The sequence below is a fragment of the Rhipicephalus sanguineus genome, chromosome 5 (assembly GCF_013339695.2).
Source record: "Rhipicephalus sanguineus isolate Rsan-2018 chromosome 5, BIME_Rsan_1.4, whole genome shotgun sequence".
Taxonomy (NCBI): Eukaryota; Metazoa; Arthropoda; class Arachnida; order Ixodida; family Ixodidae; genus Rhipicephalus; species Rhipicephalus sanguineus.
The window spans coordinates 45,477,509-45,492,884 of NC_051180.1; positions in this window are offsets into that span (position 1 = coordinate 45,477,509).

Sequence of the window (15,376 nt, forward strand, 5' to 3'; positions counted from 1 at the left end):
CAACAATGGCAAGCTCAACACGTCCGCGATAGAAATAAGTAAGAGATGGTTAGAGTATTGGTGGCAGAAAAGTAGAGATAAAGAACAAAAATAAATAATGGGGGAAAAATAAGGTCATTCTGCCTTAAGAGGCAGAGATATGGACCGTGAATTTATATTTTTTTGGTATAATAACATAGAGTTAATCAATGTAGATAAGGTATTAGGCCAACATGAAACAAGGAAGCTTTTTTTTTTCTTTTTTCTTTTCTTCGAGCCTGCATCCATCCATCCATCCATCCATCCATCCATCCATCCATCCATCCATCCATCCATCCATCCAGAGTTGCTGTTTAAAGATGACAGATGGCGCTTGTATAATGCGAATGGCGCATGTCATTGGATGCCTGCGATCGTAAAAGGCGCTCGCTCTTGGCGCGCTTTCTCTTTCGCTCGGGAGCGGACACTTTCCCTGCATTTCACCGATCACAAAGCGGTGATAATGAAGGGACCACGTAAACCAACAGTACAATAAAAGTTTCATGTTTAATATATACACGGTGTTTCACACTCTTTATATGATGTACTGGGCGAATTTCACGGAAGAGTTTCACGATTTATCGATGATTCCCTCCAGAGCTTCGCCCCACTCATCATCATTCACCCCGTGGATATGCTGTGATTTTTTTCATTTCAGCTTTCCTACCAGTATCAATTCCCGACGCAATCATTTACTGTCTGTCGTCCAGCGGTCGGCGGAAAAAAGCAAAAAAGAAACCTGGGCTCATCGTCTTCTATGTGTAACTTTATAGAGCCCGTGGACTCATTCACATGCTCGTTAGAGGTTAATTATCACAGAACGCATTACCGGACGTGAAAGTGAGTTCAGTCGGTTCGTAAATGAGGTCAGTAATGATAGCGCTTCCAGTTTGCGCTGTAAGAATTACACTGCTCGTAGTGAGAATTGTTCCTGGCAAATACGACATTTATTTCGTTCAATATTTTTTTTTCTTTAGCGTGTGTGTGGACACCTGCGAACATGTTGCTACTAATTTCGGACTCCCTGCCACGTTGGTCTGAACCACGGTCATTGCAGTCTGGAGTTATGTATTTGCGTGAGCCGTAATATCTGCACACCTCCTTTTATGTTCTGCGCAAACTGCATTAGCATAATCCATCGTCTATTTCATAACACAGTCATAACACGTACTTAGCTACATAGGTTGTCAGCACCGACAGAAACATGATTAGGTAGGGTCTTACACAGCACATTTCCCAACTGCCCCGAAGTGCTATTGCGTACTAATTTACAGACGTCATTTTTGTAATATAGATGGTCACTGCTACATTTACGTGTTCATTTTTTTTTGTTTATTTTCTTTCTTGGACGTGCGCGTTTTCGGTATCTCAGTGGCCTACCCTGCCAAATAAATATTTTTATCGTACACTGTATGAATGCAAGGACTATATCGTGGTGTTTCTTTTTAAAGTCAGACCTAATACTGTCTTCCGTTCATAACCATGTGAATTTCCGTTGTAATTTCCCGTGTCAATTCTGCCTCAGATAATGACTCGCACAAGGCAAGTTAGGGTCTAACCTGGCAACGATGCAAATAAGAACAGCTGCAACACTGCGGTGTTAGCATATAATCTTAATGAAACCTCCACGATAATATTTCATTAAAGAATATTATCTCTATATCCGGGAGTGCAATTCCGTAAACGGAATTGGCCTTTTCTGCTACACTTGTTTCAGATTTTTGCACATTTCGTGTATTTATCATTCATCGTCACTACATGTCACACACGTTGACTGCGCATGCTGCATACGAGAAGGCGAAATTGAGCACAATTTGTAAGACGACCGTAAGCTTCTTGACAAAGTAAGATATGTGCTAAGTAGCAAATTGTATTCAAGTCTAGACAAGTTCTCTCTCTCTTTAGCTCAGCAGCCATCACACTAAAAGTTGAATACGTTTGTTATCTCTCTGACTGATTTCTACGCCCTCTATTTAGTTCGATTTTTTTTTTTGTTGTTGTTGGACATGTTAATGATGGCATCATGTATTTCTTGGGTGGACGAGCGTATTTGCGTGCTCGCCGTTCAGTCGAGGTGGGCCTTCGACATGAACGCTGGCGTGGAAACAAGACTTCTGGGTTTGTTGCAGAAAACTAGTTCTTGGACACATCGACTTCATTGAGATCAACCTTTACATTGAAGAATATTGCAACTTAAGTAAATTAGTAGAAATTCAATTTTCTTAAGTCCTAGACCACAAAGGGGCCGAATTAAACAATACAAGGTTCGTTATAGCGCCGATAATGTTCCACCCAACAGAAGATGGCGCGCGAAGAGGACGGGGAGTGGTTACAACAAACTTCCTTTGCTTGACTAATCTCTTCTGTCGAGTAACTAACTCGAGCGGGACACTGCGCAGAATAGTACTGACAGTGTGAATTATGCCTTCAGAAAACCAAATGGCGCCAGTCTGTCTCCTGAACAAGGATAGAAAGCCGTGCCCGTTCCAACGCCGCTGCCACGTAGGTCACGCCCAAATGGCCTGCTTGAAATCAACGGCGCTTGAGGGACAGCCCGCAGGGGCGTCTCGTAGTGCCGTTCGAGTCCCATTATCGCGCGCAGAGTTAAGCCAACCTTCGTCCGAGCCTGTTGGTTGTCTCTGCGAAGCTCCGTGTGCGAGAGTGTTGTGAAGATAACTAAAGGTGGAGAGGAGGCCAGAACTAACTAGGCTGTGTTCTCTCTCTTTCCCTCACCCGTGGGCTGCTTTCCCCTGAGCAGGATTGATGCCAAAACTTTTGGTCTGCTCCCCAGGATTTGCCCATGGATCGCCCGAAGGGGGATAAAGAAACAACAAAGAGAAAAGAGAACAAGACGTAAAGAAAAGAAGTGGAACAAAAGAGCCCACTAATTAGGTTCGTGGCTGCGTCGCCCCCTGGGAGTGACTGCGCGTGTCTGTTCTCCCCAAGAAACAACGGAATATTTACTCGTTAGCTACAGAGAAACGACCCGGTCGGGACCGCTTGAGTCATTCTCTGTGGCACTTTGGGATTTCTGTTCGTGGCCGCGGCGGCTCGTATCTTTCAGTCCAAGTACACCGACGCGCAGAATCCTGCACCAAGGAAGCTTGGCGGTCTGCAACTGGAAACAATGCCGCTGCTCTTTATGATCTTTTCATTTGCTTCTTTATGAAAGCTTAAGGTTTATCGATCAATTTACTGTTTAGCTACCACTGCCACTTGAAAGGACTTTAGTAAACACAGTAACCAATTGAACAGGTAACCTAGCTACGTCGAAAGGCGGAAAACACAGTATTGATGAATGCCTTCTAAACCATAGCAGTCTGCATTGCGTGGTCCTTGTCTCAAACATCAATGACCAGCTTGCTGTTATTTAAATAAGAACTGCGCGATTTCTCACAGAAATGTCTATTGACAGTCAATATATCGGAGGAAGCAAACCCGTATTATATGTGGGTACTTTATGCCAGTTAATTTACAAAACACGGGGTTACAAAAAAGAGAACAATACGTACCTAACGATGAACCATTGCTCTAAATAGCTTTGTTGCTTTGCGACGGAAAATTGATACGTCTCACTGGGATGTACCCCTCAATACATGCAAAGGAAAGCGTGCAAAACGAGAACCGAATAATCAAATAGCAACACAAATGGCCGAGCTTTCTTTTCTCTTCGTCATTCTTCCAGCGTACGAGTTTCACATTCGCGTGTTTCGGCATCACAACTATCCACTACCTTTCTCTGCTGAATGCATTCCGCGATAAAAAAGTTCGATATCAGGAAATGGAACAGTTCTACCAGGTACCTCGTAAGTGTATAGCTGAAAGAAAATAGTCGGAGCCTGCATCAAAAACCTCGAACTACAACCGACGAAACTATTTGAATTAGTAGTAGTTCAATGGATTAAGAGATAACAGGAACTCAGCAATACCAACGTCAGTCTTTTATACGCTTTAAGTTTCCACATTTATTAATCGAAAATGAATGTGGCAAATTACGCAATCTGAACTTTTCACCACAAGATTATAGAACTTTTCATTACATTATGAACGAATCATTGCAATTTTTTATGTACTTTGTAGTGTTCTATGAGCAACTCTCCTTGTGTCTGATGACTGAAATATTTACCATCGGGAAAATCAAATACTCTGTACGTCTTTTTTTCTTTCACAGTGCAAAGCTGCTTGAGACGTTCTTACCGAATTGTCCCATGTAGTACTAAATTTACACTAAGGTAGGAAAAAGAATTACATCTTAACAAATTGCACGCATGTTGTTTCTCTATTTTTTTCTGTACAAATGAAAATCCCCGCACGGCATATAGCACCACTGTCGGCAAACATCGCTCGTCATTTACTGCGGGGTACGCACCTGCGTCAACGCCAGTGTTCCCTACGTGGTGCTTGAGCCGCCCACGAGTTCACCTGACGATTCCGGGAGTGCGGAAGAAGTCAGACCTACCGACACATGCACTGAAGCAATTGAGCCTACTCCTACTGCACGAAAACAACAGTAACCACGTCCACATCTCTGCGGATGGCTCGACTACGTCTTCCAGTTCTGGTGGTGCGGTGGTTATACCATCACAAGGGATAACTCTGCGTCTTAAGACTTCACATGCGATGACGTCTACAGCGGCAGAACTCGCGGCTCTGCGCAGCGCACCAGAATTTATTGATACTGAAAGATCAAGTAAATGGGCTCTGTTTTCTGACTCAAAACCGGCGTTACAGTGCCTGCGGTCAGTTCTCCGACGATGATGCCGATCAGACGATCGGCCGACTGTTGGCGTCATTGCAGTGTAAATAGGACGACAGCACGACAAAAGACACACCCGGCGACAGTCGGAAGACCGAAATCGGTGTCGTGTCGCTCTAGTGTAAACGCGCCTTAAAAATTCATCATAGAGCAGGTAGCGCAGAAAATACGGGGACACAAGAAAGCAACATAAACACCACACGAGCGCTCGTCTGGTGTTTATGTTACTTTCTTGTGTCCCCGTATTTTTTTTTTTTTGCGCTACCTGCGCTATGATGGAACTAGAGCCCACGCAAATGTGATGGAAATAAAAATTACGGACGTCACTAGAAAAAGGCAGCGTAATGCAACCTCGGTTTGATAACAAATACGGCCAAACTGCATCCCACTGGAAGTAAAAGACAACCGGAATAATTGCCAATGTTACTTAGGAGAAGAAAGCCAGCAGTTTTTATTTTAATTGGTCGGATCAAAACAAAGAGAAGGTTCATCTTTTAGAGGATGAAAAATGTTCGAGATGCTTGATAACATCATGCTTATCGGGGCTCGCAGAGCGGTGTAACGCAATTTTTCAGTGAAGAACATAACCAAATAGCGTGTTCTGTCACGGCACACATCGTGCTGATGATGTAGTGTCATTTTCCGCTTGATCTAATAATAATAATGTCTCGGGTTTAACGTCCCAAAATCACACTATGATTATGAGAGACGCCGTAGTGGAGGGCTTCGGAAATTTCGACCTCCTGGAGTTCTTTGACGTGCACCTAAGTCTAAGTACACGGGCCTCAAACATTCTCGCCTCCATCGAAAATGCAGCCGCCGCGGCCCGTGTTCGATCCCGCGACCTTCGGGTCAGCAGTCGAGCGCCATAACCACTAGACCACCGTGGCGGGGCCCTTGATCTATAAACATCAAGACTTGTTTCTTCGAAGAAATGTTGTATTGGTCGTTTGAAATAAGAACTTTTACGTGAATTTCCGTGTTAGCCGGAAAGCTCCTAACACGCTTTCTCTTTTTGCCTTGTAAAACAATATCAGTGCGCTAACTACTACTAGTCAGCGTGCTATCAACTTGTCCTATGTAATGGTCACAACGCAAGCTTCAGTAAAACCAAACGGAAAGGACGCGCATACGAAATTCAAAGCTTTTTGTATTGTAGATATGGCGCCTCACTTGCAATGGCTGGCTTGATAAGGTCATGTCACCTACGCGTACGGGTAAACGCGCAGCGCGGCACAGACAAAGTACGACGACACGAGCGCTGACTCTCAAGTGAAAAATTTATTTCGTGCACAAACAAGCGCTCGTGTCGTCCATTTCTCGTCCTCCGTCTGTGCCGCGCTGCACGTTTACCCGAAGATGTTAGTATACCAACTCGCCCAGATCGCCGTATTAGTACCTACGTGTAACATCTCTAAACGTACAGAAACCTGAATCGATGGTGAATTTCCTATTCGCGCAAAAATTTTACTCAATAACAGCAAACTCAAGAACAAATTGCGGCTGCGCAGAGGCAATCTGCAGCAAAGAAGACTTCAGTATCAGAGCAACGAATACCGGCGTCGTCGCCACTGCCAAGTGAAACCAGCAAGCACAACGAGGCTCCTTTTGTAGCCTCAGCAAGGGTGACGTCAGGCCTCCGTTGCAGATAGCAAGCGCCGCCGATGAGTGCCACGCCACCTGTTGTCGATGCGTGCCGAGAAGCGTGTCAGATGACTAAGCCTCGGCCGATGCTGACGTGGCGCGAAATTGCGGCTGCGCAGAGGCAATCTGCAGCAAAGAAGACTTCAGTATCAGAGCAACGAATACCGGCGTCGTCGCCACTGCCAAGTGGCACTCATCGGCGGCGCTTGCTATCTGCAACGGAGGCCTGACGTCACCCTTGCTGAGGCTACAAAAGGAGCCTCGTTGTGCTTGCTGGTTTCACTTGGCAGTGGCGACGACGCCGGTATTCGTTGCTCTGATACTGAAGTCTTCTTTGCTGCAGGTTAGTCCTGGGCATCTTTTGCAATTTTTACATTTGTTTTATTTTTCGTCGCTGCTGCCAAGTGAGTGCATCATCTTGTAACAATGTCAAAGGAACTTGCTCGAGTGAAAGACGAAATCTTTCAGAAATTAAAGGATGAACTCAAGTTAGAAATGAAATCGTCACGCGAAGTGTATGAAAGAGACCTGCGTAATGAAATTCGTGATCTGAAAAATGAGCAGCGGAACATGACGGAGAGCATCGAATTTGCGCACAGAGAAATTGACGATTTGAAAAAGAGACTTGACACTGAAATTGCAAGAAATACGCAGCTTTTGAAGGACAACCAGGAAGTCAATGCAAAGTGCGCTTCCCTGGAGCGAAAGAATGGCGAACTCGAGAACCAGATTGTTCATCTTGAGCAATATTCTCGAAATGCCAATCTCGAAATTCAGGGAGTCGTTAAGACTGAAAATGAGAGCGTTATAGCCATTTTGTCAACTATCGGAAATGCTATTGATGAACCGATCAGCGAGTGTGACATCGAGGCTTGTCATCGCGTCCCCACACGTAATCCGGATAAAACTAACATCATCGTGCAATTCAAGTCCCGGTCTAAGCGCGACAGGACACTAAGGAAAGCAAGGAAAGCCCGGCTCACTAACAATAGCCTAGGACTTAATCATTCAAGTGCTATCTATATAAACGAACATCTTTGTCCTACACTAAAGAGGCTTCTCAGTATGGCTATCAGGCGTAAGAAAGATTGCCAGTGGAGATCCGTCTGGACCCACAATGGAAAGATTTTTGCCAGGCAGTCAGATACTTCTAACGCAATAGCCATCACTTGTGAAGACGACCTCACTAAGATACAATCGGTGTAGTCCGAACTTTTTATTTTTTTTTGTTGTGTGTACAGTTCCATCTTTCAAAATGCACTATCACGATTTTGCATTGCCCCATGAAATTCTTCCGTATTCTGCTGCGCACAGTTCTGTTTTGCATATCAACGCACGCTCTGCCCTTTCTAAGTATGATAAGATTGCTTATTTCCTAGACCAATTTTCTTTTCGCTATGGTATTTTTATGCTTACGGAAACATGGTACTATGACGGCTGTGCGATGCTCCATCTTAATGGATACAAAAACTTCTTCATCAATCGCAGTAATCGTAGGGGTGGTGGTGTCGCTATTTACGCGGAAGCTTCTAGAGAATATGATGTAATATCAGATTACACTTGCAGCACCAATGATTACGAGATACTTACACTAAAGCAAAACTCCGACGTTGTGGCTGTTGTGTATCGCCCCCCAAATGGGAATTTTGGACAGTTTATGAACTTTTTTGAGAAATTTTTGCATTTCGTATCAACTAATAATCTCAAACTAGTTTGCGGTGGAGATTTTAACGTTAATATTCTTGAAACCAACTCCTACGTCCAAGATTTCAACAACACTATATGTTCAGTAGGGTTTAAGAATATAATCACTACGCCGACACGCATTACCGAAAACACTTCATCGACACTAGACTTGTTCATTACTAACGCGGAAACTACAGTATTGAGTGCAGGAACTATATCATCAGCCATAAGTGACCACTGCCCAATTTTCATGTTTTTCTTAACACCCAAAACTCATAAAAATAGTCGAAAGGACGTAATCACGATGCAGTATGTATCGGACGATGCTTTACGTTTATTTAAACGCGATATTAGTGCTCAGGATTGGTCTTTTATATGCAAAATTAAGAATGTGCACGTCGCATACTCGACGTTTATTGAAACATTTTCCCAAATTTATGCCGTACACTTTCCATTCAGATCTTTTAAACCATCAAAAAGAATAAGAAAACCTTGGGTCACGCCAGCTCACAAGAAAGCTATTAATAAAAAAAATCAATTATTTCACACCTTCTTGCGTACAAGAATGTCCTCAGATCTGAAAGATTTTAAAACTTTCAGAAATAAACTTAATGCCGAGCTTAAATCAGCAAAGATAGCATATTATCAGCAACTCTTCTCTGATATTAAAAAGCAACAACCAGAAGTCGTGTGGAAAACGTTAAATAAGGTTCTGGGCCGTGAAAACAAATCGGAGGCGCCCCTAAAGCTAAGGCTTGATAACCGTGAAATTGCCGGACAGGCGCTTGCGGATCATTTCAACCAAGTTTTTTTAGAACATGCCTTGCCAAATACTAACCTAGAGGTTATCCGGCCGACAATAAATTGCCCAGCTGATAGCTTCGCTTTGCACGATATAAGTGAAGCGGATGTTTCTCGAACATTTATAGGTCTAAGGAACAGCAAGGCTTTAGATATAGATAACTTGCAGATAAAGCCTATAAAATACGTTATAGAACACCTCACACCTGTCCTCGCTTACATATTTAATCTCGCTATCCAGTTAGGTGAATTTCCTGATGCAATGAAAAAATCTAAGGTTTCTGTAATTTACAAAGGTGGTAATAAGAATGACGCGAAAAATTATAGACCGATATCTGTGATTCCAGTTTTTTCGAAGGGCTTAGAAAAAATATTGTTTTCTCGACTGACTAACTTTTTTGACAAAATACATTTGCTTTCTGACGCACAGTTCGGTTTTAGGAAAGGGCGTTCCACTGAAACAGCTTTATTAACTCTGAAAGAGTGTGTGCTACATAACATTGAAAATAAGCTTCTAACTCTCGGTCTCTTCGTTGATTATAGTAAGGCTTTCGATTCACTGAACCATAACATCCTTCTACTAAAACTATCAGATTACGGGGTTCGCGGTAAGCAGCTCGAATTATTCCGTTCATATCTCACAAGCAGGAGTCAGTGTGTGTGTATTGGCAATTATCGCTCATCACCCCTTTTTATAAAACACGGCGTGCCGCAAGGTAGTATTTTGGGTCCTCTTTTCTTTAACGTATATATTAACGATATAGTCAGTATTGATGCAAGCTCAAAATTTATTGTATATGCGGATGACAGCACTATCCTGCTCTCTGGCCCTGATGAAAAAGCTCTAGCGTCAAAGTGTAATCACGTCCTTGAAAAACTAGTATTCTGGTCACATTCTAACTGCCTTAAAATTAATCCAACTAAAACCAAAGTACTCTTTTTCCGTGCCAAAAATAAATCAATTAAGTTAGAGCAAGTTATTTACTGCGACGGACACATGATTGAAGTTGTTAATGAATATAAAATTCTTGGCGTTACATTTAACTCGAATCTCTCATGGGACACTCATGTTGACAATTTGTGCAAAAAGCTTTCAGTGAGCACAGGAGCTATGTCGCGTTGTCGCACTATTCTTCCACTGCAAGTGAAAATACAAATTTATCATGCACTCTTCGCATCGCATATTAATTATTGCAGTTTGGTATGGCTGACCACTACACAACGAAACATTGCGAGAATTTACATATTACAAAAGAAAGCTGTTCGCAACATCGCCAATATTGATTACTTGTCTTCCACAGAACATTATTTCGAGTCGTACAACATCATGAAAATAAATCAGATGTATGCATTTCGTATTATGCGTTCATTTTATGTGTCTTCGCCCGCTATCAAGCATTTTATCACCTCACTTGCATCGCTTCAGCAGTACAGCAATCCTCGCACACGCTCCACTGACTTATGGTTAATACCACGTTTCCGTACCTTTTATAAACTGCAGTCCTTAAAACACAACCTGCCATCAATTCTTAATCGATACAAAGATATAGGGAAACCCACGTTAACTTCACTACGTCAAATAATTTTAAAATCATCAATATGAGTACTTTATCATTAAGCAACAAGCAAAAACAATTTCTAATAAAATATATACATTATGTTCGGCATAAATTTAGTAGCTAACTCGCTCAGTCTTCATTTGTGCTTCATGTTGTTGTGTTTCATGCCGTGAATATTTTTTTCTATATATTGTACATGTGCATCTATGTTTGTACAGATGTGCATGTGTGCATATATGTGCATGCATGCATGTTTCATGCAGTGAATATTTTTTCCCTATGTATCGTACATGTGTATCTAAATTTGTACAGATGCGTATATGTGCATATGTATGCATGCGCATGTGTTTATATAGATGCAAACTGTGGGTATTTTTCCCTTTTTCAATATGTTTTTTTCTTCTTTTGTATAATTAAGCTACATTTCAGTATCACCTTTAGTCCTATATTTATTACTGTAACGTTGCTGTTTTCCATTTAAAAACAATGCTGCTCAACGTTTTGTTCGCTATTCACACATTTCGCTGTTAACTATGCTGATGCCATATTACTTCAACGATGTTAGCTACTGACATGTTTTCTGTTCAAGATTTAGTATGTGCACCAAGGACGGGCGCCATGTGTGCCTCGATGTCAAGCCCTGCCTTGTGTTTTTTGGTTTCCGGGCCTCTGTCAAGCTGCAGACCGCAGCTTTTAGCCCTGGAACCCATTCCAAATGTATTTGGAAAAATAAAGAATTTGAATTTGAATTTGAATTTGAATAGATAAAATAATGGCAACTTAGCAAATAAAACCAAGCTAGAGCTGTATACGCCGCCGCGTTGCAGTGCTTCTTCTATATGAAATATTCTCGACCATGCACTGTGCGCAGCTTCACTCATGGCAGTTTCTGCATGATGCTTGATGATAGTTTCTAGAGTTGCTACACTTTCCACATGATGATATATGATGCTTATTTCGGAGTGTGCATTGTTCCATGTATACGTAATCAAACGAACACGTCATCTGCCCGCGGCCTCACGTTCAAACTGTTGTCGTTTCATTATCAACGCAGATGGTACAAGTATGAATAACATCATCATTTCTCCTTTTCCTCAGCCATATATAACTCTTTATCTATAAGCCTGAGGCAGTGCTAGAGGTGTCGTTTTATACACTTTTTGTTTGTTTATTAACTCAATGACTTATTTTGATAGTGGCGCATTTTAGTAGTGTCTTAGCCTTGGTACAAATACTCGAATAATTGGAACGCTCACTTTCACGCAAAAAGACGAATCGCAATCGATCATTGAAGCAATACAAGAAAAAAAAAACGGCTCTCGCGTCGTTTACGCGACATTACGCTTGACGTTAATATATTTTATCGATTTCCGAGCAAGCTCACCACTCAAACGAAACTTATTTTCCCTGCACAGAGACGGGCCACCGCCTAAGTCTCCTTCGTTTACTAGTTGGGGTTTTTTTTTTTTTTCACTTCTTCAACGAAGGCACCAGCTGCATTACCGCTTGCCAACGCTCTCGCCTCGCTCAGTAGCGGCGGCGACGACGCCTTTGGACGTGGCACAGCCGTGATTGAGTTCCTGGCAACCTGCTGCGTCCGAGGCCGGAATGAGTTGGCGGCGCAGCCTCCGCTTGGAAGCGCGAGCGTGTGATCAATGCAGCGCACGTGTCGTCCCATCTCCGACGCTCTCGCCTGCCGTAGTTCGTGTCTTCCTGGTGTACTTACCCCTTTCATCACCTTTGCCGCACCTTCACCACCACCCACCGTTTCAACCGAATTTCCATGCACTTCGCACCTTTCGTTCTCTCGTTCTTTCTCAGCTCCAGCCGTCACTGCCGTCTCCCTAAACTCCTTCGTCCAATGACACGCGCGCAAGAGGAAGAATATACTCCCGGGACCTGTAAATTTGAACACAAACAAATATATGTATCAAGACACAGGAACAGCAGCAAGAAATAGGGCAGCCTGCCTCTCCGTCAATACGGTCGTTCGCGAGTGAATAATAAAAAGTCCGCAGGAGCGGCACGCGCGGAAAATGACTGTAAATCGACCCAGAAGTTCAGGAAGCGTTCGAGAGCTATAAAAGACGAAAGGAAAGAAACTGAACGTGGCGAAGATTAGAATACGATGAAAGAGAATTGGCGAAAAAGCGTGCCAATAACGAGAGACAACTGAGCCGAAGATTTATCTGTAAAAGTGCTAAAAAAACGAATAAAAAGTGAGAAGCGAGGGAGAGAGAGACGCCGAATGAAATTATCGTAAGGAACAGAGAATGCATAAATGGTTTTTTGGCTTTATAGGTCAACGCACGGGGTGTAGAGTTATCGAGCGCGTGAGCGTGGTTCCCGGCTCACTTTTCCTTTGCCCAACTATAGCCATTGGAAGTAACTATCGTCTCTTGGCCTCCCGGAAGAAAGGGCGTCGTTAAAAGAGCCGCTCTGGCCAATCGACTACAGTTCGTGACTCGTTCAATGAGTCTCCGGCGTGCGCTGCTCTTCAAGTGCTTCACAACGTCCCACTTTTCCTACGAGAACTTCACTTCGCTTTGAATTACTGTTGATGTCGTGCATTTCGTCGTATATTGGCTGAGCACTGCCCGTTTGGTTGCAGGGTTCATATTTGTTGCAGTATCTTCCGTCGGGCGAATATACGACGAAGAAGCAAAATAAGTATAAACTTGAGTTGTGTCAAGGGATGATGGGGTCATTCGCTAGGATCGACAACAAGCTACGAGATCTCAAACCCTATGGCATCAGTACTCTTTATACGCCACGGGCTTAAATATACCCGCAATTATGTGTAGTCATATGCGTATATACATGTGTGCAAGTAGGTGCGTTCATGCGTGTGTATAATGCTGTGGAACAGGAGTGCATGATACCCGACACGTACCTAAAAATTGTGTTCTGTGTATGGCCTCACGATAGATGCGCGTGCTTAGTTCAAAATAGGAGATTTCATAAAAGCTAGTTTCGCTAATGAATAGGAAAAACATTTCTGCCTCAATCTTGTTCGTTTCCCTAGAGATTCAACTATATAAAAAGCGCGCGGAATATACGCGCGCTCTGTGGACGACGGAATGAAACCCAAGAACGAGATTGGCGCCCATTAGCGGTGGAGTCATATGACAAATAATACGCATATACGGTACATTCACGTTGAGCTCAAAGCGTACAGCGAGCTGCTTTATGGGCCTCATTCAAATTTTCCGCTGCTTACCGTATCGAGAACGACAGCATTTTTTATAGCTCTGTGATGCTATGCAAGATGAGCCGAGCTTCTCGGGCACACGAGTTTGCTCCGAGCTCGCACTACGGCGGTCATGATAGGAAGACAGTGCGGAGCCCGCTATAGCAGAGTTTATAAAAACGGCTACAATAACGAGCAAGGCGTCACACACGCATGTGCGGCATCTGCGGCGGTTTTCAAAGGAACACCGCGTGTGAACGCGTCAGGGCCGCCACTCAGTCAGCATTTCAACAGTTCAGCGACGTCAGCGTGATTGTCGCGCTCTTTTTGCCAACTGAACATCGCGCCTCCCACAGGCGTGTTCGTGGACCTTTGTCCTCTTTCGGGCAAGTTCTTTCGTTCCACCAGCAGCATGGAAATTTCCACTGTCGAAGGCAACAAGGGCGCACACGCGGCACTCTCGTGCAGCTCGTTTCATTTCTCTCGAATATTACAGATAAATCAATAGACAGGCTACTACTTACATTACACGTCTGAAATTTTTCCTGCAGTAACGAGTCGGTAGAAACAATGTCTCCACCAACATGTAAATAGTAACATTTCCGCCGCAGATGCCACCAGGGGCGCATGCTTCATGGCTGTGAGTGGTACGTCGTGAGCGCAGTGAAATTGAATGCGAGACATCATAGCCACGTGATGATATAACCTTTAGCCCTTCTTGCGTGTGTGCATAGTCTGTGCGCATATGCTCATAAATAAATCGTGCCGCTGGCTGGCGTTGCGGCGTGAGCCCTGCTCCTCAGCAAGAGCAAACGCGGTGGGCGGACTCGGGTACAAACTTGTTGATTCTAAACAGGCCCCATTTCAACTCGTGGCTGTCGACTGTCATAGTGCCGGTGTGCCTGTCAAGCGTTTCATGCAGTGGACGCTAAGAAGCAGCTTCGTTGCATATGAAATAATTTGGTCAGCTTGCAATACTTGTGCAAGGCTGGAGCCATCGGAGGAGCTCGTTATCACCTAGCTTCTTTCAGCTTTTTAGGAGCGAAGCTACTTCATCCCGCACCCTGCCGCCGCCGCCGTCGAAGCTCCCTTCTTTTAAGCATCGCTTTAGGTAGCAGTGGCCCTTGATATAAGATGAAATGTTTAGGTCCTGAGCGGTTTGGTTCTAGCTCACCAGAAATTCGAGGTTAAAAGAAATAAGGTCTGTGCACAACTGGTTATAGTGGTCATGTTCACTTTCACCATCTTTATCCTGGATTTGAAATGACAACCATCATTCTAACGCACAACGGGCGCTTTGTCGAAGGCAGTAGCAGACGCTCTCGTCACCCGGCGCCAGCGCAAAAAAATAATGAAACGCTGCGCTCGGCGTTCTGTCGCCGCCGTCGAAGCTCCCAGCCGTATCACCACTCGCACCCCTCTCCCACCTTTCTCCCTATCCCTGCGCTGCGCGCGCCGCACACTGACTCGCTCAGTCGTTCCCGCCACCGCAGCAGACGCTCTCCCCACCCTACCGCCTTCATGAAAGCCAGCAGCGAGGTCAGTCGCATAGTCGTTTGCGTCTCATTTCTAAGGAGCTTCGCTCATCGGTTGTATTCGTACACGGAAAAACTGCTAGTTTCTACGTGGCTCGTCTACTGAGTCTGCTCGGTCTGCTTCGGAGTGAAGACCGCGTCAGTTTGGTCTCAATTCTGCTGGAATTAGCTAGGTCTTCAGTGACAT